Genomic DNA, 13,000 nt, shown 5'->3' on the forward strand with positions numbered 1-13,000 from the left:
TTAATGTATTTGCTGGTAGGACTTGATACAGTGTTGCTAAAGTAATAATAATTATAAGGAGAACCCAAGTGCAAGCATTTAAGTTGATCAGTATGTGGATCTGCCATTTTGTTTGAAGTGATGTGTTGATGTAGACTTGGATATTGAGTTCAGTATTACAAAGTGATTTGTTTTCATGAGAATTATAATTTATCTTCCATTCCTCATTGTATGTAAAGCACTGAACACATTTCCTTTGATTTTCCTGGACCTGCAACTTTTAAGTGACAAGTATGCTACACTGACTGGTGACAGACTCTGGAAAATGATCCGAAGAAGTGTAAGGCATATGACAGATCAAGCATGTGTCTTTAAATATAATTCTAATGGCAGTATAAATTCTTTCAGAGACTTAGGGGTTAAAAAGGGTCATTGTTGACATTAGAATCCAATGCAGTTTAATGGGAAGAGGAGATAGTATTATTTTATGAAATCTCATACCAGAGTCCGATTGTATCAGCTGATCCTGTGCACCAAGTTATAAAATGCATTTGTCTGTAATTATAACAGACACTTAGAAAGTTGATTAATTTGAGATGACAATTTTTTCCCTGTTCTTAATTTTGAGCTGTATAGTATCATCTATGAAACTGAAATTTTTTGCTTCCTTTGAAACTGTCTAGTTATTTAATAATTGCAGATGGTAAATGACAAAATTTTCACTTTCATACAGGCAAAGACCATAATTTTGTTAGCATTTTGCCACATTTTGTTGGGACAGTTGAGATTTATGAAACATGTATAACTCTTAAATTTAACAAAATGAAAGTGCATTATTAAACTATTAGGAAAAAGTTGATTTATTATGTGCAATTGTAATTTAGTTGGGAAATGCACATACAAAATATTGAAAAAGATAAAGGGACTGTCTTATGCCACCATTTTTTATGCAAGCCTTTTATCTTCAGCGTGATATAACAAATGAAGATAAATATAGTGCATTGTAAATATTTCATACTTCTTGTAAGGGCAAGTTATGCTAAAAAGGAGTGACAAGAGCTTTGGGGATTTTAATCTTCTTTTTAGGTTCCTGAGGTTTTTTTTTGGCTTTCATTTTCTTCTGATAGTGGCAAATGGGAAGTTACACACACTAACTAGTTCCACAGTCTTGTATTTTCTGATGCTGATACTTTTTGCCATATATTTTTAATTAGAACTGTGATCATTTCAAGAAAGTAGATCAGAAAAATTTACTGATATTTAGAATGTATAATCTTATTATAAAAGAACAGAAGCTGGTGTGTGGTTTTTTGTAATGAAAGGTATTTTCACAGTAGGTTGTTTCCACTCTTATGGACAATGTGTAAAGTACTTGTCCATGGTACTGAACATAATCTTTTCTTTCTTTGTGCCCAATTTGCAACTGATCATCACACAAGTAGGGTATCTATTTGGCATTAATATGATTTGTTTGGTTTTTTGACCCACACATGAGTATTATTCTGTTGTTCCAGGTTTTGAAGTATTACTCTAAGTAAAATCTTCAGAAGTACTGATGAGATTTGAACATGATTTCAAATGTCTTTGAATAGAACCTAAGAACCTATTTTCAAGTACCCAACCACACAATATTTTGGTTCTAAGGGTTTTAAAAAGTTTTAAAAATAATCCAGTCATGCTTAAATCCTTTTTCAAGGTATTTTGCACGGAGAAAGTTGTAAGTAGATTGTACAGAGATCCAAAGTCTCGCCCTCAGAAGTTCAGATATGAGAGACATCACCAATTGCTATGAAATCTTTAATCAGTGCATTAGCTAGATGATGTCTTTTAATTAACATCATAATAACCATGTAAAGTTTATGTATAAATGATAAATATATATGAATCATTTAAATAAAATTAGCATAATAAAAGCTCTGAAGGCTTTTTAGTTGATGGAATAATTACACAAAAGGAGAGGGAAATTACAAGGAAGAGCATCAAGGGTCAGTGAAAACTGACTGTAGTTAATACTGCTACCTTTGTACTGTGCTAGAACTTATTGCCTCCACTAATACAGAACTTCTTTTAACTTTAGTTTTAGCTGAATCAGGGGTATATAAATGGACTTTATAGGAACAACTTTTCTCTTTTAGGAAGAAAACTTCATGAAGTCTTTATGCTTTAAATGACAGTAGCACAGAGGTTATGTGAAATCTTATAAAAATACATGAAGGCTAATAGTAAATAATAGATTAACATGAAGTTGAGTTTTTGAGTCATGGTGTCGTTCTCATAATTTGCTAGATAGTAAGGGTATTGAGTAAGTGAACTTTGCAATTTGGGGAGTTATTACCTTGGAAGCAGAGCCATATTTCTCAGTTCTGCATGATTGCTGAGCAATTAAAGTGTCTTTAAAAACATAGATTGCATTTTCCTCTTCAGAGTGCTAGTGACTTCAAATATTACTACTTTTTTGCCTCCAAGGATATCCCAGCTATTAACTGCTCTTGACTGCTCAGCTCAAGTAATACATTACGTAGAGATGTTATATGAAATAAATGAAAAAGGAATGAAAGAAAGGGAAGAATGAAGGAAAGGAAGAGAGAAAGTGAGGAAAAAATAAAGACAGAGAGAGAGAAGAGAGAGAAAGAGGGCTCTAAAATAACAGCATACACTCTACCAGTAACAGCTGTCTGATTTTAAATTTCAAACTAGCATTTTATCAGGATTAATTGTAGCAAAAGGAAAAGTAAAGTACAAACAAGAGGGAAAAAGAGAATAAAATTGAAAGAGGTCACAAAGCATTTTATGGAGATTCAAGATAACAATGAGAAGCATGAAGTTAGGGGAAGAATCAAGATACTGTAAAACTTTGCAGAGAAAAAGTTCAAGTCTGTTGAATTGGGACTGGCAGACTTCCATGGGGGCTTGTGAACATCAACACCCATAATGACAGTTATGGCACCTTCTGCTGTCACCTTATTACATGATAATCTAATAACTTTCCTTCTGCCTTGTCAGTAGCCAGCAAATGAGCTGGAATAGCTGCTAAGGTTTTGGTGGTGTAAGGGTAATGTTTGTTCCCAAGTCAGTCAGAGCTGTAGTGTGTGTTTTATAAAGATATTATATTTTAAATAAGGAACATAGTGCTCTTCTGTGACTAGTTCTAAAGCAATCTCACTGCTATATTAAAATTCTATATTTACAGGCTTTAGATTGGGCAGCTTTGTCAAGTCACACAATGCTCTGTAGATGAGGACAATACTTTATGAAGGGAAGCCTAAACACAACTCATTTACTTGCTTTGATTGTATAAACTAGATGTCTTCCAGCAAAGATAAAGCAACTAGTTGTTTTCCTTATTTGTTAATATAGCCCATAATGTATGAGGGATCCCACCTAGGATGTATCAGATTCCCTGAAGACTTACAATCAAACAGATGACGAGATGTGACAACAGAAAGTCTCAAACAGTGAACAGGGGAACAGGGCAATTTCCTTTTCCTGCACATTCTGTTCTTTCCCATCTTCACTCCTTTTCAATTCTTTCTGCATCGCTACAGATATGTTCTATCTATTTCTTTTCTCCATTTTTTTTTTCAAACTACCACTTCCCGTAGTTTTCCTGTTTGGGGTTTGTCTACTGGCTTGGCACCTTTCCTCGCATCTTCACGACAAGGTTAACGTTCTTAATAAGGACTCCTCTGGCCTCATTTTTTCTGCTTCTGCTTCTGCTCCTTGTTCCAGATTCCTCATTCATCCTTCACCACTAGATCAAATCTTTCATTCATCATCATTTTCATTCATTTGACCTGAACTTTTCTCAGAACATACTTTTTGTCCTGACCTTTGTTTGATAGATTTTTTTCCTTATGAGAATCACAAAATTTCCACATCATCACTTTTTTCTGAAATGCCACACATTATGTTGTTTTCCTTGTCTCACCATTGTGCCATTGTGAGTGCCTTTAGTTCCTTATGGTCTCTGCATTCTAGTTTGAAATAATCCGTCTCTTCAGAACTTATATTAAAAAAATTAGTTCAATAAAATCTGACAATAGAGCACAAAATTCAAAATCTTTGTTTTGTGAACAATTTCATTAAAAGTTCAAATATACTCTTATGGTGAATATTACAAAGGATTAGCAAAGTTGGGATATTATTTCTGTATTTTGTGTTGGCTCATTCATTTATTTTTGTTTGATATTTTTAACTCTGTTTCAAATAGAATTTTTCTATTTTTGTCTTCTTATACACAACCTACTGAATTTTCTATTCTACAAATGTGTTTGATGTCTCAATCTATTTTCTCTTCACAGCAGAGACATTTCGCCTGAGTAGTTAGAATACTATATAACAGATGAGGGGCAAAGTGTAGTGTGATCACCTTCAAAGCACGTGGCTAGATATTCAAAAAGGGCTCCAGGGGGAATCTCTAATATTAAAGGTCATTTTGATGGCAGTAAAAAAAAATTATTTGTTCTCTAATAAAAAGACTACTCAAACTGCATTGGGCTGTTGTTGGCTTGACAGAGAACGGAGTCATTGTATTCTTATTTAGTTCCACTGGGGACCAGCTTTTGTCTTCAAAAAAATCCTGAAGATCTCTTACAGGGAAAGAAGTTAGCTTATTTCACTCATTTTTCTTGAGCATGAATTTCCTTAGTTCAGTTATGAAGAATATGAAGGTGATGCTTCACAAAAAGATCTTTCTGCTCAGAATCTAATATGTTTGCTCCTTTGGTAGAAACAGATGTAATTTTGTTTTCTTGTTGTTACTGTGAGATAAGAATAAAAATAATTAGATTGGTGTGGGTCAGGATATAGCAAAGAAATAGGCTTAGTACAGCAGAAAAAATCATCTCAGAGAATAATTATGCTTGGTGCTTGATCTATTAATTGGGGCCTATCATTCAACTAATCATCAGTGAATACTGTGATTTTAGTAAAATCTTTAAGTGATCAAGCCTAAGAAGTTCAAACTGAGTGATGACAATCGGTACGTGACTCACATCATTGTGCCTCTGTCTAAGAAGAAAAATTTGCAATATAAAAGCAATATAAATCTATGAATGCCGTATTAGAATACTGTATTATTTTACTACTGTGCAAAAAAATCTGGAAATGGAAACTGTATTTCTGAACATGGGAACATACAAATACTGCAGAAATAAAATAATTATTCAAAATAAGTTGAGAGCATCTTGCAACTTCAGGGCGACAACTAACTTTGCAGTCATTTGAAAGAAAGTCTAATGAACTACTCCTTTTACTTGATTTTTATGCTATTATAGTCCATTGGCAGAAGTTCATAGTTTGCATCACGGTAAGCTAATGAGACAATAATCTGGTTCAGCAGGGGTTAAGTAGGTAGATTGTTCCAAAGAAGGAGTATAAATTAGAAATACAGAAAAAAAGTTTAGATTCAACCTTAACATGTTTCATCAGTTACCTGACAACAGAGCTGACAGTGATGGAAATGATTCTGTATATTTCTGTACCTATCGCTTATCGGGCAATAGATAGGAGCACAGGTTTTCATGGAAGACATAGTCTTTAAAACATCTTTTTTTTCTTTTTTTCTTTCTGACTTGTTTATGCAGTGGAGGAAGGGTTTTTAAATTTATAGACAGTGCTTTGAAGTGATAGCCCTATGCTACCTTTTCTGGAACAATAATAATTACCATGCTTGGGCTTCGAACCCTGTCACAATTAGTTGCCTAATTTCTACTGCTGTTTCTTACATATTTTTTTATGAAGCGTATGATTTTGATCTTCCTGTGCTGCTGGTAATATTTATAAGCCCCTTGTTAAGTAGAAGTGGTGTGGCGTTTGTTTTGATGAAAAAAAATCCATTTTCACCAAAGTAGACAAGAAATTTGCAGTATTCCCACAGCATAGACTTAAATACATGTGAGTTGAGATGAAATAAAAAATACTGCTTTTTACTAGAGCACCTGATGTGCAACAGGTATAAGTGTTCTGTAGAGAAATACTGGATACAAATATTTACTCAGGTATCTAATGTATGAAGGCTCAGATTTAAACATGAACACATATGAAGATCATGTTATCAATACATAAAAAAATAAAATCCAACGGCTTTCAGCTCTATTATAATTCAAATGAGATTATACTCCTTTACTCACAGCAGCATAGACACAAGCTTAGGCATTATTAGAAGATCTATCTTAATGTACTCAGTTATCAGTACAGAGTTCCTACTATCATCAGTTCAGATTCTAGCATTAAGTGCATTGACAAAAGCTAACAAAACAATGAAAGACTGCTATCTATCTAAATATTAAAGATACAAAGATATTATTCATATTAGCAATTGTCTTTTTTGTGTATTTAGAAAAGCAGTTTCCTTTCTTATATTCCACTGTGCAATATTGTTCCCTACTTATCTGCAGGTTTCCATCCTGAAGGTGAAAGCATTTTGAGCTACAGTGTAAATGTATTTTACTGTGTAAATTACAATTTGATCCTGCACAGTTACAGAAAATATGAGGTTGCCAAAAAAGCTACAAAAATGTTACTAATATGAACAAAGTAAAATTTATCATGTTTAAAATATTTGGGAAAAGTGTTTTGCATTTCATCCCTGTTATTTCAGTTTCATCTGTTGTTACTCTTTTCTTTGATCTGGTTGGCTTAACAGTAAAGTCAAGTCTTACAGACACAAAGACCCCCTGTGTTTATTTGTTTATAGGAACCAAACATTGCAAAGAAGATTTTTTTTAAAGGCATTTAGGTATCTGAAGATGGAGATAGGCACTCAACTTGAATTCTCAAAAGAGTCTTAGGTGCTTAGAAACACAAAGCAGAACAGTTGAAAGAAAGTGAGCTGTGAAACTAGGTATCTAGTCACTGTAGAAGACATAGTCTTATGTGCACAGGAATAACTACCAGGATCAGTACAGAACACTGTACACAGACTTTGGATATGTCCAAGAGTCAGAGTCAAATGTTCCTATCAAACTCAAATGGATCCTGTTAGCGTTCAGGTCTTGTTAAAATACAATATGCCCTATTTTCACAGAGTGTAGAAAGAAGATAAAAGTGTCGTGTATATGGTATTCTTAGGAAAGAGAAATGAATAATTCAAGAAAAAAAAGAAGGGTAACTGAAAGAGTAATGTAAAGCATCCGAGAGATATATTTTTTTAATCCTAATTTTCTCTCTCTGTGGTTTTCAAACCAAGAGTTCAGCATATGTAAGAAATGGAAGCTATGACATGCAGATATTGTGAAATTAATTTAAAAGTTTTTAGAAACTGGGTGCAAAATTATTAAACCGTGTCAGGTAGGTGATTCCATTTTTGAAAGAAACATCAAATCTGAGGATTTATTGGTTTCAGTAGGTCTCATATTTAGCTTATACAGAGTAAATTTGTTAAGATGCCGATGTGTGGGAAGAAACGGTAAACCATAATTCTCAATTTTGACCACTGCAAATTCATCTCCTTCTCTGGTGTGCTGGCAAACATTTTATTTTGTGTCTATTTGATTTATTAATGTATATTGTTTATAGACTTATGTAGGAGATTTGAGAATACTTTACCTGCATTAGGATTTTCTTTTTGTGCAGTAATATGAGCTTTGTAAGCCCAGTCTATTGCTCTGCTAGTGGATTTTTGCCTAATCTGTGTTCCTAAATGAAGCATATTTAAAGTACATTTCCCTGCTTTTTCCTGATTCTTTGTAAAAACTATTATTTCTTGAGGTAAGCATCATGTATCACAGTTCTTTCTCTTTGACAAGGCATTGTGATTTGAGTTACTTCTTAACCAGATGGTGTTAGCTCAGCTTTGTACTTACTACCACTTGCAGTAAATCTTCATATCAAAAAATAACATATGAAGCAGGACTCCCAATATTAAGAACACTTTTATATTTTTTAAATATGATCTAATATAATATAAATATTAAAACAAAAATGTTATAAAATATGTATCTGTATAAATAAATTTAGCTCTTTGATCACTGAAGTCTCAGTGTCCTTAGCTAAAACTTCTTATGGTATAACAGGCAGTGTAAACTTCTAGGAATTTATTTAATTACTCTGAGTGCTTTGGTAAATTAAAATAAAGTAAGTATATTTCACCACAGTTTTAAATCACTTTGGATTAAGAATTAACTGTGAACCTCCCTAACGGTACCTATAATGATCTAATTTTTTGGTAATACATTACTGTGCTTTGATTAATTATTATTTTGGAAAAAATATTTTGAGGCCAAACCTCAACTTTTTTCAAGTGTGTATCCAGAGACATGGTTTTTTAATGAATTGTACTGGCAGATTCTCAAAGTATTTTGGCTGATACACAGGGAACAGTCTTTCAAGTTATCACTTGCAAGCTTGGCCATCCAGGCATTCCTGTAAATGGCTGAGAGTCAGGCTGTGAGGTTGTGAAGGAAGTAATTTAAGACTGTGTAATAGCTTATAGTTTGAAAATTTAAGACTGTGTAATAGCTTACAGTTTGAAAATGTCTGTTGCTTCCTAGCTCATTACTTCTTTCAGTAAGATGAACCAAAAGAGTTTTTTGTATGACAGCACATGTAATGTGAGGGGGATCCTTAACTTTTCATTGTTGTTACTGTTTAGATCCCCATTTCTTTTATAACCCAAAAGAGGAGTTTTCTTACTATTTTAGTGGCTTTACTTTCAGTTTCTTCAACTTTAAACTCTTTCACTTGCAGCCAGTTAACAATTCCCTGAGCATCCTTATCAGCTATGGACAGCGACTACTGCACTGTGCAGAGTTGCTTAGGAACAAAATTGATGCTCTTTGGCATGGTGCATTACAGCTGCAACATGCTGGTCCCCAACTCTCCTGCTTCCCATAGAGGAATGAAAACAAGGAGATTGAAATGCTTTCGAAATATGATTGTGAAGAGACAATATACTTGTTTGGTACCTAATCACTTCATTGTTGGTAAATAGTGGGTTAAGAATTGTGGTCTTTCTATTGAAGACACAGCAGTATTAAAAAATCTTTAGTAACAACTCTTTTTAACAGCACCTTTGTAATTTAAATACCACAGTATCTTGTATCACTTACAGAAATTAACCTTTTTGGATTTTCTAAGCTTTTTGGTTGGCTTTTTTATTGATACATTTGTTTACAATCACATCCAAGTTGAGACACAGATATGAAGTACTAGAGACAGGAGAGCTGGACAAACAGAGTAAGCACACCTATTCTCACACATCTAAAAAGAGTTAGAGGTGCAGCTGTTTCTTGTGTTTATTTGATATGTATGTATATAAAAAGAAACTTTGAATATTGTAAACTCTACGGGGTTTGAGAATTTAGGTAGCATTTACCATTTTAGCACCTGGATGGAAAACTTGAAAGAGTACAAATTGAAGTTTTCTTACAGACAGTGTAGAGTAAATCTGTGCTCAGACTGGCTTAATAATTTGACATGCTCAGTATTAGTTATTTTCTATGTGAAAGAGAAGCTTAAATTTTATCTGATTTACTTGGGAACATCGTAGTCAACCATTCGTATGTTAATGTGTTGAAAGGTGCTGAGTTTTAGAGGTAAATATTATAAAGGAAGCTCCTTCCAAAAAACCCCCAGGTAATATGTGATATCTATGCTGTCCTTCTTAGACCATGTTTTGCTTCTGTTACCTCTCTCCTTTCATCCAATCTCAGTCAGCTCCTTGCAGAAATAGTAGTTGCTGAAAGACCGCAACCATTATCATTCCATTAGCCTACAGTATTTTTGAAGGCCCAAACTTTTGAAATTTAATGCATTAAATCATCCATGGGAAAAGCAATGTTGCTGGTCAAGCTGGTGAGCCCTTCAGCATGGTTCAGGCTCTTGCCATCTGAGCAGAACTATGACAGCCTCTCTCCTCCTCTGGGGACAGGCACAGCTGCAGACCACAGATGATGCTCACTAGTTGCGTCTGGTACACGCAAACATCGGTTTTAAAATACAGACGGCTTTGTGCAGCAGTGCACACATGTAAGATAAAAACCTAATTGGGGGAGAGGGAGATAGGAATCCATTTTGTTTCAGGTCTCTAGAAAAGAGGGCCTGGAGTGAACTGCCCAAATCCCTTTGGATGCAACTGCCTTCTGGTAAGCGTCTGCCCTGAGCCCATGAGTACAGAATGATGTCTGTCAGGCAGTGATCCATGGAGTGGATTTACAGTGGGTTTGACCACACAATAGGAAAGAGGTTTTGGGTCTTAGAACACTTTTCCAGAAGATATGTGAACTTTCCCTATTACTCTGTGTAGTCACCACGTTTAGTGTGAACTGCTTGCTACGTCTTTGCAAAGAAATTAGGTAAATACAGAGCAATGTTCCAGATGATGTGGAATACTGGACAGGAAAATTATTTGAAATGTGGATTTGGATCCACATAAGTGGATTTGAAAGATACTCATATCAAAAGGCTGAAAATAGATTGGTTCATCTCTTTAGTCTCAGAGCTGTTTCTTCTTTACTATACTTTCTGATACCTGTTTTCTAGCTCACTAGCTATACTCAGAGGTTCCTTTGTTTTCAAAGCAAACAAATCCAAATGCAGCAGAAAATTTTCCTTAAATAAGTTTTTCATGTTGTCTGTATACAATTCTTTTGCCAGTCCCTATGTTTGTGTGGAAGGATATAGCTACAGAATTTAGGGATTGTATCTCAGGAGTGTGATTTTTAAAAGAGACAATCAGGACATACAACTAAGTAGGACATACTGTACAATAGAATTATTATAGAAGAATCTGGAGGTGGAATTCCACCTTATTTCTCCGCCAGTTGCTTACTATCTCTGGGAGGTATTTATAAGCCTTAACTTACTCCTCCAAAAGTTAAATCCTTCTGAACTAGTCATCCTTGTCTCACTTAGGAGGTAATGAAGAGAAACAGGCATCTGGATGTGCTCCTTCCTCTACACTGAGTATAAATGAAATTTATTATAATTAGTGAAGATTTGCAATACCAAATCAAAATGGATGATATAAATCCCAACCTCCATGGGTAGCTGGTTTGGACTAGTCTCCTTGTTCCTAGTTACATAACTGTGAAAGGCCCATAACATATTCTTTCAAAGATCATAGCAGAGTACATGCTTGACATTTGATGACAATTCCCACTTTATCAAAAAGGCGATGTGTCTGCTACATTTAAACTCAAAATATTCTTGTTTTGTGTAACTCTCAAGGCCACGTCAGTGCTTTTGACAATTTGTTTGCCTTTTCCAAAAAATACAACAAAAATTTTAAATTTAGAAAGAAAAGGTGTTTTAATGTTTCTACTGGCTTAAAAGAAGCCTCTAGAAAATTGGAAGAAAATTTAAGTAAGAATCAAGTGTAATTTTCTTCAGGAAAGAAGTCATTCTTCAAATATCAATGCTCTTGAATTAAGATATGGAGAGCTTGAATACCTTGACTTCAAAGGGTTGTAAACTATCCCTGTTCTTCTGAATGGGAAACCTAAAGACCGTGTCACATAGTGGTCTTGTTAGCTGTTTCACCACTGTCAGTTGTTAAAGAGTTCCAATGAAGATGTGTCAGACATATTTCCCCATGCCATTGTTCTAGTGTCCCAGGAGGTGTCAGAGCCCTAGACTGCAGTTAGGCCAATGCGTAGCTGTGAAGCAGAGTGAAAATTTTAGAGACACACTAAAACAAATTAGAGCAGGCACACTCACTGCAGTAGTCATTTTCATATTTAATTCAATTTAAAAAATACCATTTTCTTTAAAACTGCTTCCAGACTGGAGCATTACAGAAGCTTGATGGCCATGATGGGGGATTGTGGACAAAACTGCTTCAGAGTTTATGTCTTTCTCATTTTCCTTCTCAACTTCATTTGCTTCTCTGTAAATCATTCAGTCTCTCTGGTGATGAAATTCTGTAATTTGGTCTGAAATCCTGTTATCAATAATAATTTGGTTTAGCTCATTTTAGTTTGTCTTCGTGATCTGCTTTTCCAGAGTAGCAAATCTCAAATTTGCCAGCTAGTACGGTTCTATACAAGTGTGAAATAACATTCCCTTCAGTATGTTTCTCTTTTGTGTAAGATTTCATGATATTATTTTCGTTTATGCATTAAATATCATATTAAGTGACGTATTTTGAGGAAAGAGATGAATGAACTGCAGAAGAAATAATATTCCTCTTTTTTTTCCCCTCAACTGTCCAGCTTTATCATAAACTCCCAATCAAGTTCTAGAGCAAAAGCGCTATCTTGCACAACTACAGAAAGTTTGCTTCTCCTTTGAGGGGAAACAGTGGTTATTTAATAATTTTGGGTAATTAATTTTGATTCATTCTATTTTTTAAAAATAGGACGCTTCCTGTTTGCTGTTCAAGCAAGTGCTTTTTAAAAGCTTGAAGAGTGATCATATTGATGGGAAAGAAGCTCTTTCTTAAGCTTCTTGCTTACTTCTAAGTTGTCCTTGGAACAAGTCCTGGTACAAAGACAAGTTTCTTTGCATACTTCTGACATTTGAGGTAATATTTGTAATGTATCTAAACCAAGCCCTTTTCCAATGTCTTAAAAAAATTGAGAATGGGAACCTATAAAACAAGTCTGCAGAGAAATTGTTTACCTAACTAGTTTGCTAGAGGGAAATAGATAAAGACAGTGTTGAAAGCTGAATTGCTAGTCCTGCAAGAGAGCAGCCTGATAGTGACTAATGGTCTGTGCCGGGGTGGAATGGTGAGATGTGAGATGAGAGAGTGAAGGTGCAGGATTCTTTCTGAATCTTGGCAAGAATGGCAAAACAACAAATGGCTTAATCAAATAGATATTTTAAAAAGATAAAGAGGAATATAGATAGCTAGTAAATCTTAGATCCTTTCAGATGCTGGGACACATGCACTCAGATAGCTTTGGATGTGTTGGATGGATTTTTCCACAACATACTGTATCAGTCCTGTGCATGCAGAGAAGATCCTTCTTTTTGGTCCTTTGTTGTATTGCATAATTTTTATATATATATATTTTTTAATTTATTTTCTTTTTTGGAAATAAAATCACTCCATAAAGGATGTTCTCATGAGAACTTC

The 13,000-nt window shown here is 34.5% G+C and overlaps 1 protein-coding gene and 1 long non-coding RNA gene across 3 annotated transcripts in view; one reads left to right on the top strand and one right to left on the bottom strand.

Moving 5' to 3' along the window:
* LOC127474598 (uncharacterized) overlaps positions 1-13,000 on the bottom strand; it is a 702,069-nt gene that overhangs the window by 313,751 nt on the left and 375,318 nt on the right. The window lies entirely within an intron of this gene.
* The window catches only part of KCND2 (potassium voltage-gated channel subfamily D member 2), a 270,977-nt gene that overhangs the window by 3,809 nt on the left and 254,168 nt on the right, over positions 1-13,000 (top strand). The window lies entirely within an intron of this gene.

This window comes from Manacus candei, unplaced genomic scaffold (assembly GCF_025592945.1).
Source record: "Manacus candei isolate 608988 ecotype Guabito, Panama unplaced genomic scaffold, ASM2559294v1 h1tg000043l, whole genome shotgun sequence".
Taxonomy (NCBI): domain Eukaryota; kingdom Metazoa; phylum Chordata; class Aves; order Passeriformes; family Pipridae; genus Manacus; species Manacus candei.